We start from the raw sequence: 10,855 nt of genomic DNA, 5'->3' as shown, positions 1-10,855 counted from the left end.
TAACACTCATCAAGTTGCCGTAGTTTGGAACTGGGTAAGCATCTGTGCTCTTTTTGAATTCAAGTTAGTGTAGTATTGGTTTCAGGAGCAGAATTTAGTGATTCATCACGCATAGTAAATACCCAGTGCTCCCCCCCCCAGCAAGTTGCCTCCTTAATGCCTATCACCCATTTAGCCCACCCTCCCTCTAGCAACCCTCAATTTTCTATATTTAAGAATCTTAACAGTGGTTTGCCTCCCTCTCGTTTTTTTCTTTCCTTTCACTTGCGTTCATCTGTTTTGTTTCTTAAATTACACATATGCAGGAAATACTTGTCTTTCTCTGATTTATTTTGCTTAGTATAATATACTCTAGTTCATCCATGTTGCAGGTGACAAGATTTCATTCTTGATCGCCAAGTAATACTCCATTGTGTGTGTGTGTATATACATAACACACCTTTATCCATTCATCTGGACATTTGGACTCTTTCCATAATTTGGCTTTTGATAGTGCTGGTATAAACATTGGGGTGCATGTGCCCCTTCAAATCAGGATTTTTTTAATCCTTTGGATAAGTAAAAAATACGGAACATTTCATGAATTTGCATATCATTGTGCAGGGGCCATGCTAATATTCACTTATTCCAATTTTAGTATGTGTGCTGCCAAAGGAAGCGCTCTCTATCGTACATCCATTAGCAAAGATATCCCAAAGTACCAGAAGCCTTAAGAGATTATTGTTTGTTTCTGAGAACACTTAAGTCTTTCCATATAAGTTAGTGGTGATTGCTGCTTCACTACGCTGTTCAGCTTACAGAGGGTTCCGTAGGAATGCGGTGCTTTCAGAGAGCAGGGGAGACCTATAGTGTTAAATGTGATTTTGCAAACCGCAGCAAGGAAGAAAATTTCTTGCAGTACAGTCTTGATGCCAGTATTGCAAACAAAACAACCTATGCATTTTTTCATGTGTTTTGTGTTGCCCAGCATTTTTATGAATGCCTTCATCATGTGTAAGGATTAGATAGCCTGAGTCTCTAAGGGAACCCAGAGAATGCATTCTTTCTGCGGCTAGGCTGCAGAGAAAGAACCTGGCCTGGCAGTCACGTGGTGCAAGCGTGAGACCTGGGAGAAGTCAGCACTTTGCTACAGGGGAGGGTGGATGCGGTGTTTTGCCAAAGCAGCAGCAGCAGGTTCATCAGATCACTCCGCCTTAGTTCTTGACACTTAGCTTTGAGCCTGGTGCTCCAGCCGTAACAATTACAAGTATCTCATCCCTTTATAAAAATATGTGGCTGTAACAGGAAGCACAGGAGAGTAGTAAGAAATTAGGTACCATGTGTCAGGCATGTGGTATGTTCTATTCAAAATGAGGAACAAGGCAAGGATGCTTGTCGTGATTTCTGTTAAAAACCTTGTACTAAAGGGCCTAGGCAGTGCATGGAGATGGAAATACGTAAAGGTTGGAAAGGAAACAGTGGCAGGCAGCATGGATGATACCGGTAACAAAAAACTTGCAGTCAGTTTAAGGATGGATAATGTGTGACTAAATGGCTAAAACTTGTTTATGTATAATAGTAAAATATTTTTACTTCGGGGCAGCTGGGTGGCTCAGATGGAACCGGTTAAGCGTCTGCCTTCAGCTCAGGTCATGATCTCCAGTCCCGGGATCAAGCCCTGTGTCAGGCTCCCAGCTCGGTGGGGAGTCTGCTTCTCCCTCTCCTGCCTCCCCACCCTGCTTGTGCTCTCTCTGTCTCTTTCTCTTAAATAAAATGAATAAATGAATAAATCTTTTTTTTAGAAAATGTATTTAGAACTGTACCATTTGGGGGGTGCCTGGCTGACTCACTTGGCAGAATGTGTAACTCTTTTGATTTCTGAGTTGTGAGTTCAAGCCCCAGGTTAAGTGTAGAGATTACTCAATAATAAAGGGTTTTTTTTTTTAATTTTTATTTGAGCGAGAGCATGGGCAGGGGGAGAGGGGGAGGGGCAAGTAGACCTCTCACTGAGCACAGAGCCCGACATGGGGCTCAATCCCAGGACCCCTGAGATGACCTGGACCGAAGGGCAGACACTTAACCGTCTGAGCTACTCAGGCACCCCATTTAATAATAAAATCTTATGTACCGTTTTCAAAATCTGGGCAGAAGCAAAACTATTAAAACGTATTAAGAGAAAATGGAGCTTTTCATGTTAATGGATATTGAGGCTTGTCAATTTGTTCAAATTAAGTTCAGTAAAAATTGAAAGGTTTGCGGGTTTTTGTTTTGGGGTTTTTTTTTGATGGATCTTAGAAAAGAGAGAAGAGATATTAGCGGTTTGATGAAAGAAAAATGTAGGGGCGTCTAGCTGGCTAAGTCGGTGGAGTGTGTGACTCTTCATCTCGGGTTGTGAGTTTGAGCCCCATGTTGGGTGTAGAGATTACTGAAAGACTTTAAAAAAAAGAAGAAAATGTAAAATAATTGTCTTGGAGAATGGGAAAACAAATGTACCAGGGAAATAGAATTGCTGGGAAGTAGAGCGTTGGGTTTAACCAGGACTTTGCCAGCTAAATTCAACAGAAGAAAAGTGCAAAGGTATTAAAAGTGGGTACAAAGTTACAGATGACAGTAATATTCCCAACATCCTCTCCCTCATTCCCAGAGCCAGGCGTGGATCCTGATGAGCCAAAGCCAATAAGAGCGTAACATTCTCTGCTGAATGGAGTTGGTGCGTTCCACGTTGACTTGGAGTAAAAGTATTAACTTAGGGAGCTGGGAGAAGGTGAAGTGTGGTGCGCCCAGACATGCTTAACCTTGAGATGTGCAGTGACTGGTAATGACAAAGTTTTTAGGTGATGGTCATGTAGGTGGAAGATGGGAGGAGAAAGAAAACATTACTGGAAGTGAAAATGTCAAAAACAGACCATGCTGTTCAAAGGATTTCTGTGGGTGTTGGAAGTTGCTGCAAGTGACAGTAGGAGGTAGTGGGCATGAGAAGCGGGTGCTGGTGATGCTGGAGTTAAAAGTCTGAGACATGCTGCTGGATAGTGGATTTAGTCTAAAAGCACAGGCTTCAAGGAAGGTTGAGCTTTTGAGGGCTTAATGGAGGAGGAAGATGGTTTAGAAGAGGCAGTGGTTTGATCTAGAGGAAACTTAGCCCACCACCAGGAACCCTGCTGCTTCAGGTGTCAGGGAAGAAAAGAAGCCTCTGAAAGGACTCCCAGGGAAGTCTGTTCTAGAGGCAAGTCTGCTTAGATGCAGAGTAAGAAAGTGAATGCACATGTTCTGAGAAGAGTCCGGCGAGGCTGGGCACAGAGGTGCAGACACAGTGAAAGGTTTGGGGAGGGAGCAAACCTGGGTCAGATCTGGAGTTGAAGGGAGCGAATTGGGGAGCTTGAACATTGAGAGAGACAGCTAAATCAGAAAGTGTCACACAGGACAGGTGTAGTGCTGAGGTTCTGCTGGTGGAAAGGTTAGCCCGACCCTCCAGGGGTTAGGTTGACCTGGGGCTGGGAAGCGGCAGTCTGATAAGGAGCTCTGCCTCTCCCCCTTCTCTGAGTGGTGCTTCAGGTAGAGGAGGGCTTGGTATGTACCTTCAGTCCGGCCGCCTGTTTATGGGCTACAAACAAGAGTGAGTAGACTGTTACCTTGTACCATCTTCACATCTTGAGTGACGTGCTAACCCCTCTTCTAGGTTGGGGCACCGTCCTGCGCTTTAATTCCTCTGGGCTGAGGAGCTGATAGGGAACCTGGATTATCTTTAGAATGATTTTCATTTTAGAAATAATACTTTGGGGGGAAAAAACAGTTGGACCAGAAAAGAAGTGGCCAATGTGGGCATTGTTGCGGAAGTCCAGTTAAAAGATGAAACCCGTATCCTAGATCTGGCAGGAGGAAAGAAGGTCAAGTTGGAGATGTTTGCAGAAACGGAATTGATCTAGATGACTAGCTGAATGTGGGGTGAGGAAGAGGGGAGAACCCAGCATGACTGCAGAACGCTGATGGAGAGGGTGCCGTTGCTGGGCTAGAGAATGCACAGAGGGGAGGGGTCTTTTCAGTTTGAAATATATGGTGTTTGAGGTGCTACGGGGAGTTTGTTTGGGAAGCCGACTTGGAACTAAGGAGTGAGGTGTAGGGTGAGGTGAATGCTTGACACCCAGGTGGCTTTTGAAAGCTGCGGTCGTGGATGAAATCCCATCACTCAAGGAGCATCTGTGAACAGAGGGTAGAGGCCCAAACTTCTGGAATAAGACCAAGGATGTAAAAGTGATGGCCAGAAAGAGAAGTGAGAAGTCAGAAAGGGAGGACATCGCAGAATCCTAGAGCACAAAATAGGAAATGATTCATTTGGCATCAAAACCAAGAGGTCCAAGAAGGTGACGGTGGGAAAATGTCCACCGGGCTCAGCAGCAAGGGGACCGCTAGCGAGAGCAGCAGTGGAAGTGGAGGGGGCCCCAGGCCGCAGCAGCAGCAGGGTGAGGGCTGATGCTCCCACAGCCCTCCATCCCAGTAACAGCCAGCCCAGCCTTCTAGGTCCCAGCCAGAACCCTAAGAGCCCATCCTGACTTCATCTTTTTTTCTCACACTCCACATCCAGTGAGTCTGCAAATGCTGTTGATTCTGCCTTTGGAACATCCAGAACCTACTTCTCACCACCTCCCCCATCATGGGTCTAGGCCTCCACATCTCACCTGGATCATCAGTCTCCTAGCTCAACTCCCTGCTGCCTTCCTTCCCATCCTCCACCTCTCTGCTGTCGTCAGTTTTCAATGTAGCGGCCAGGGTCACTCGAGTAGAAGCCTCCAGAGGCTTCTAGTCTCACTGGAGCAGAAGCCAGCTTCCTACAGGAAGCTTCACAGTGTACCCTGACCTGTCTCCCATTTTCTCTGCTCTACGCCTGGTTCACTCCGACCTCACAAGCTGCGTTTTCCAGACATACCCCAATCTCAAGGCTTTCCCCTCTTGATAGGAAGACTGTGTCCCCCAGTGAAACAAATGGCTCTCTCTCAGCTCTTTCAGGTCTTTAACTAGGAAGGCCTTCCATGACCACTGTTTAAAAGAGCAGAACCTCCCCATGGCCTCATCTCCCATCCTCTTTACCCTGCTTGATTTTTCTCCAGTGCGTATCCTCACCTGCTAGTTCTGTATTTCTTGGTCTACTCTTCGTGTTTGAGATTTTTGTTTTGTTCACTGCTGCTGTTCCCGGCATCTGCAGCAGAGCTAAAAGAGGAAAGTAAAAGCTCAAAAAATATGTTGAAATGGGATGAGGAAAGTGAAGTCTGCCTCTGGAAGGGCAGGTTTGTTAGTGTGACCAGGTAATTTACATATTAGCCAGATAGGATGCTCTGGTTGTCAGTTATGCTGGAGCCGAGGGGACTACCTTGGGCAACAGGGGAGTTCTGGTCACTCTAAAGATAGATTGGAGGGAAGGGTTTTTTAGGACAGAACATGTTTAGAAGAGGGAAAGAGGAGCGAAGCAAGAAGAGAGCTTTAGGATTATAAAACCTGTGTAACAAAGGGCCTCATTTTATCATGTGCATAAAATGTAATTTTCATAAGTCACTTGAGACACTGGGAGTAGTTTGGAGTCAAAAACCTGAGTTCGAGTTCTGTCAATGAGACTTGACCTTCCAGAGCCTTGGGGTGGGGCCGCCCCAGAAAAGGCAGCACTGAACTCCGAAGTAGCTCTTAAAGGAAGGTCTGTAGGACCGTCTACAGGAAACGGACAGGCTTTCTTGGATCCCGCCTTCAAACTGCTAAGGCCAGATGCTTGGGAAGAGCCTCAGAATGAGCATTTTGTATCTTTAGCAATAACAAAAATTATTTCTTGAAGTTCTTGTGAGGATTAGGTGAGACCTGACGTTTGGTTAGTGCTCAGTAAATGTCTGTTATTATTACTGGAATATTGTAAGGACCAACTGAGATAATAGTCGTGAACACTGTAAACTGAAGTGATGGGGAGCCTGCTTCTCGCTCTGCCTGCTGCTACCCTTGCTTGTGCTCGCTCTCCCTGACAGATAAATAAAATCTTAAAAAAAAAAGTGCTAAGAAAAAACCATAAACCAAAAATCCTATGTCTGGAAAATCACAAAAATAAATTCTGTATGATTCTACTTAACGTGAGGTACTTAGATTAGTCAAACCAGAGGCAGAGAATAGAATGGTGGAAATGGGGAGTTATCATTTAATGGATATATAGAGTTTCAGTTTTGTAAGAAAAAATTCTGGAGAGTAATGGGAGTGATGGTTGCACAGCAGTATTAATGTACTTAATGTCACTGGACTGTATGCTTTAAAGTGGTTAAGATGGAAAATTTTATGTATATTTTACCACATTAAAAAAAATTGGGGAAAAATGATGGGAAAGATGTTGAATAAAGATGTAAGAAAGAAAGAGTACATAGGAAACAAAACATTTTAGGGGCTTGTAGTGACTGTCAGTTTTTTATAAAAGAGAATTTAGATGGCCTGTCCAAGGAAGGGAAACTAGTAGAAACAACTGATATTTAAAGGCCATTTTATGAGGCTTTGTCATCTGTACATCATCTTTCCCATTTTTGTAAAAATGTCATATAACAAGGTTCATGTGCTCATAATTCTTGGAATGCATATTTAAATTAAAACCTTTGGGGCACCTGGGTGGCTCAGTCAGTTAAGCATCTGCCTTCAGCTCGGGTCAGGATCTCAGGGTCCTGGGATGGAGCCCCAAGTCGGGCTCTCTGCTCATCAGGGAGCCTGCTTCCTCTCCCTCTGCCGCTCGCCCTGCTTGTGCTCGCTCACTCTCTCCCTCTGTCTCGCAAATAAATAAGATTTTAAACAAATTAATTAAAAACTTTGATGGGGCACCTGGGTGGCTAGTCGGTTAAGCCTCTGCCTTAGGCTCAGGTCATGATCCTACAGTCCCGGGATCAAGTCTCGCGTCGGGCTCCCTGTGCAGCAGAGAGCCTGCTTCTCCTCATGTGTGTGCTCTTTTCAAATAAATAAATAAAGCTTTAAAAAAAAACAACTTTTAGGGACTCCTGGCTGGCTTAGTTGGTGGATCATGTGACTCTTGATCTTGGGGTTGTGAGTTTGAGCCCCACATTGGTTGTAGAGATTACTAAAAAAAATTTTTTTTTAATTTACACTTTAAAAAATGAGGTGACGGTTTTACACCAATTCTGGTACATATTTTGACATCTAATAATTCTTTTGTTAATTTGGATTGGTCATGAACAATCACTTTCACAGAAGAAAAAATAAAAATGTTCTACTTTAAGTTATAAGGTTTAAATGTGCTCTAAAATGATACAATAGCCTTTGGAAAGATGACTCTTGGCTTCCACTTGTAGTAACGTTGGTTCAAGTCTTCTGCTGAAGACAATATTTTCTAAAATCTTTCTAAAAGCAACAAAACACAGGGGTTGCCAGGCTGGGTCCAGGAAGAGGATGGTAATGGAGGAAAGTTAGTCCGATGCTCAGGGCTACTGTTTCCCTGGATATGTTTGCAAATCTGGAAGAGGCCCCTCAGGCTGAGTGCTGATCTGCACGTGTGTTTGCTGGTCTGGAAGAGGCAGTTGTGCTGGGCTGGAGGGAAAAACTTACAAAGTGCAGCCCCACCAACCATGGGGACCCTTGTAAACTATGTTATGCTTTGAGTTGGGGGCCTCGAACGGTTGTACCATGGTAGCTAACTAGACCAACCGTCACAGATTGCAGCCTTCCTTGGAGTCACGTGGGGACCCAGAAATCTCAAGTCCTGAACTTGGATAAATGTGGTCCAGGAGAGCTAGTGCCCCCGGCGCGCGCTAAAGCAAATAAGCCTTGGCCTTAAATGATTTGTGCACGTGTTTAACATGCCACCTCGGGACCATACTCACAGATAACTAGGCTGACAAGGAGACGAGGAGCCGTGATGAACAAGGTTGAAACAGACAATCCAAAGGGCCCCCAGGAACCCCAGATGCTAAAGATAACACGCAGAATGCGAGGCAATTATGTTTGCAGTTACCTTTATGCAAGGAGAAGCTTGAAAATTTTAGGTGTTATGAGCTGAATTGTGTCACTCTCCCACCCAAATTCATATATTGAAATCCTAACCTCCAATACCTCAAAATGGGACTATTTGTACGTAGGGTATTTAAAGAGGTAATGAAGGTTACATGAGGTCATCGAGGTAGGGTTTAAGCCAACATGACTGGTGTCCTTATAAAACATGGACAGATACACCGCTGAAGGACCACTGAAGACACAAGAAGACAGCCTTCTACGAGCTCAGGAGAGAAGCCTCAAGATGAAACTACCTCTGCTGACCCCTAGATCTTGGACTTGTGGCCTCCAGGGATGTGAGGAAGTACATTCCTGTTGTTTCATCCACCCAGTCTGTGGTACTTTGTCACAGCAGTGCTAGCAAACTAATAAAGAAGGGAACCTGAAGCTATAATTGACCCAGCAGATTTTTTTTTTAATCAGGTGGGAATCTGAAAACAAAAATAATACCTCAGAGAAATCAATGGATATATTTGGAAGCAGATTAAACACAACTGAAGATAAAATTAGTTAACTGGGAGATAGTTGAAGGAAACCACTCATAATGAAGTACAGAGAATTTAAAAATTGGAAAACAGAAGAAAAGCTAAGAGAGAATATAGTAAGAAAATCAAGCAGACTATAATTAGAGCCACAGGAGAAAGGAAAAGGAGGACTGAAGAGAGAATGGCTGAGATTTACGCAGAACTGATTAGAGGGAAGGAGACACCAAAAGAGTCAAGAAGCCCAAAAACTTACATAAAAAATCCACATCTAAACACAATTTTTAGAAGACAAGAGAGGAGTTTGGGGAGAAAGATTACTTTGAAAGGAAGGACATTAAAGCTGACACTTGATTTCACAACAGAAAGAACGGTTGCCATAAAACCGTAGAATGATATCTTCAGTGACCTCAGAGAAAATAACTGCCAGCCTACGGTTCCTATACACAGTAGCATAGAAAGGTGAGAAAAAGACATTTTGAGATGAAAATGGGGAGCATCAACAAGCGAGCAGCAGACTTGCACTAATGAGCAAAGAAAATGATCCTATTGGAATTTTAGGAGATACGAAAGCAATGAAAAAGAAAGACTTAAGTCCCAAACAGACTGCCTACTTCTAAGTAGAAGGAATTGCTGCCTGCCACCAGCAGAAAGTAGCAAACCCTTTCAGGACCAGGATCTTTTTCTTTTTTAAAGATTTTATTTATTTGAGACAGAGATCGAGAGAGAGAATGAGTGGGGGGAGGGGCGGGGGGAAGAAGCAGACTCCCCACTGAGCAGGGAGCCTGACTCGGGGCTCGATCCCAGGACCCCGGGATCATGACTTGAGCCAAAGGCAGACGCTTAACTGACTGAGCCCCCCAGTCCACCCCCTCAGGACTAGGATCTTGCATTGATACAAAACAGAAATTTGTGCCTGGTGGGAGGGCAGGAAACTCACTGCCACCCAAGACCCACCACCATTACATGCAGAGGGCAGATGCTATGTGGGGAGGACAAAGCCCTACCCGTGAGGCTCGGGTGCACAGGACCTGCCTACAACTAAGGCTGGAGCAGGAGAAAGGAGAAAACTCTCCTGCCACCAACATAAGGCTTGCATCATAATGGCAAGCTACTGCTGGGGAAGGGGCAGGAGTTTGGAGAGGGAGTCCCGCTGTGGTGCAGGATGCAGGGACTGTNNGAATGCCGAGGTGCTCCCAAACCCCCTGGATTCCAGGTCTAGACCAGGCACAAGGTAACAGCAGCCCACTCAGAAAGGAGGCCAAGCTTCGATGTGCTTATCATATCAAGGACAGAGCAGAGGAAAGAATTCATGAACTTGATGACAGGTCAGTAGAAATCAATCCAACTGAAACAGGAAAACACGGAAACAATAAAACAGGGCAGAATATTTAAGAGCTGTGCCACAGTATCAGGCATGTAGCAGGTGAGGACAGGAAATACGGCAGAAGCACTGGAAAAATAACAGCTGAAGGCTTTCCAAAATCAATATAAGATAACAAACCACAGATCCAGGAAGCTCCGAACACTCACCCCCAAAGAGAATAGAGAGAAAACAACATACGCAGGCACTTCATGGTCAAACTTCTGAAAACCAATGATGGAGGAAGTCTGGAAAACACTGAGAGAAAACAAAGGACAAACAACAACAAAAAGAATTAAGCAGGCTTTTCATTTAAAATTATGTAAGCTAGAAGACACTAGGATGACCTCTATAAAGGACTGAAAAGGGGAGAGTCATCCCAGAATTCTATACCCAGCGAAAACATCTTTTAAAAATGGCGAGGGGCACCTGGGTGGCACAGCGGTTGGGCGTCTGCCTTCGGCTCAGGGCGTGATCCCGGCGTTCTGGGATCGAGCCCCACATCGGGCTCCTCCGCTATGAGCCTGCTTCTTCCTCTCCCACTCCCCCTGCTTGTGTTCCCTCTCTCGCTGGCTGTCTCTATCTCTGTTGAATAAATAAATAAAATCTTTAAAAAAAAAAAAAAGGCAAAATAACGATTTCTGCTTGTGTCCACCAGAGGTGAGTCCCAAGCTTTCCCCTCCACCGCCGTCTTGAAAATTGTCTGTCTGCCTGGGGTTTCAAGTGCCTTCTGAGAAAATCAGTGTCTCCATGTTCTAGCTTTCGCTTAGACTTTAAAAACAAAACAAAACCTCTGTCTTGAAATCATTTCAAACTTCAGAGAAAAGTTGCAAGAAAGGTTCAAAGAACTCCAGGCTGCCCTTCCTGAGGTTCCCGGTCAACACCGTACCGCAGGTACTCGCCTGGTGACGCTTCACGGGTCTCTGTGCAGATTTCTTTTCCGATGCCTCATTCCCTCTTAGCACTTCAGTGTGTATTTCCTAAAATACAAGAGCACTGTCCTACGAGACTGCAGGAAACT

General features: G+C 44.7%; 1 pseudogene; it reads right to left on the bottom strand.

Moving 5' to 3' along the window:
- Window positions 1–561: 561 nt before the first annotated feature.
- Window positions 562–661, bottom strand: LOC121102108 (annotated as a pseudogene).
- Window positions 662–10,855: the final 10,194 nt, after the last annotated feature.

Source organism: Ursus maritimus, unplaced genomic scaffold, assembly GCF_017311325.1.
Source record: "Ursus maritimus isolate PB19 unplaced genomic scaffold, ASM1731132v1 scaffold_12, whole genome shotgun sequence".
In the NCBI taxonomy this organism is placed as follows: domain Eukaryota; kingdom Metazoa; phylum Chordata; class Mammalia; order Carnivora; family Ursidae; genus Ursus; species Ursus maritimus.
Note: the sequence above shows the minus strand (reverse complement) of the source record. Positions and strands in the feature narration are given on the sequence as shown.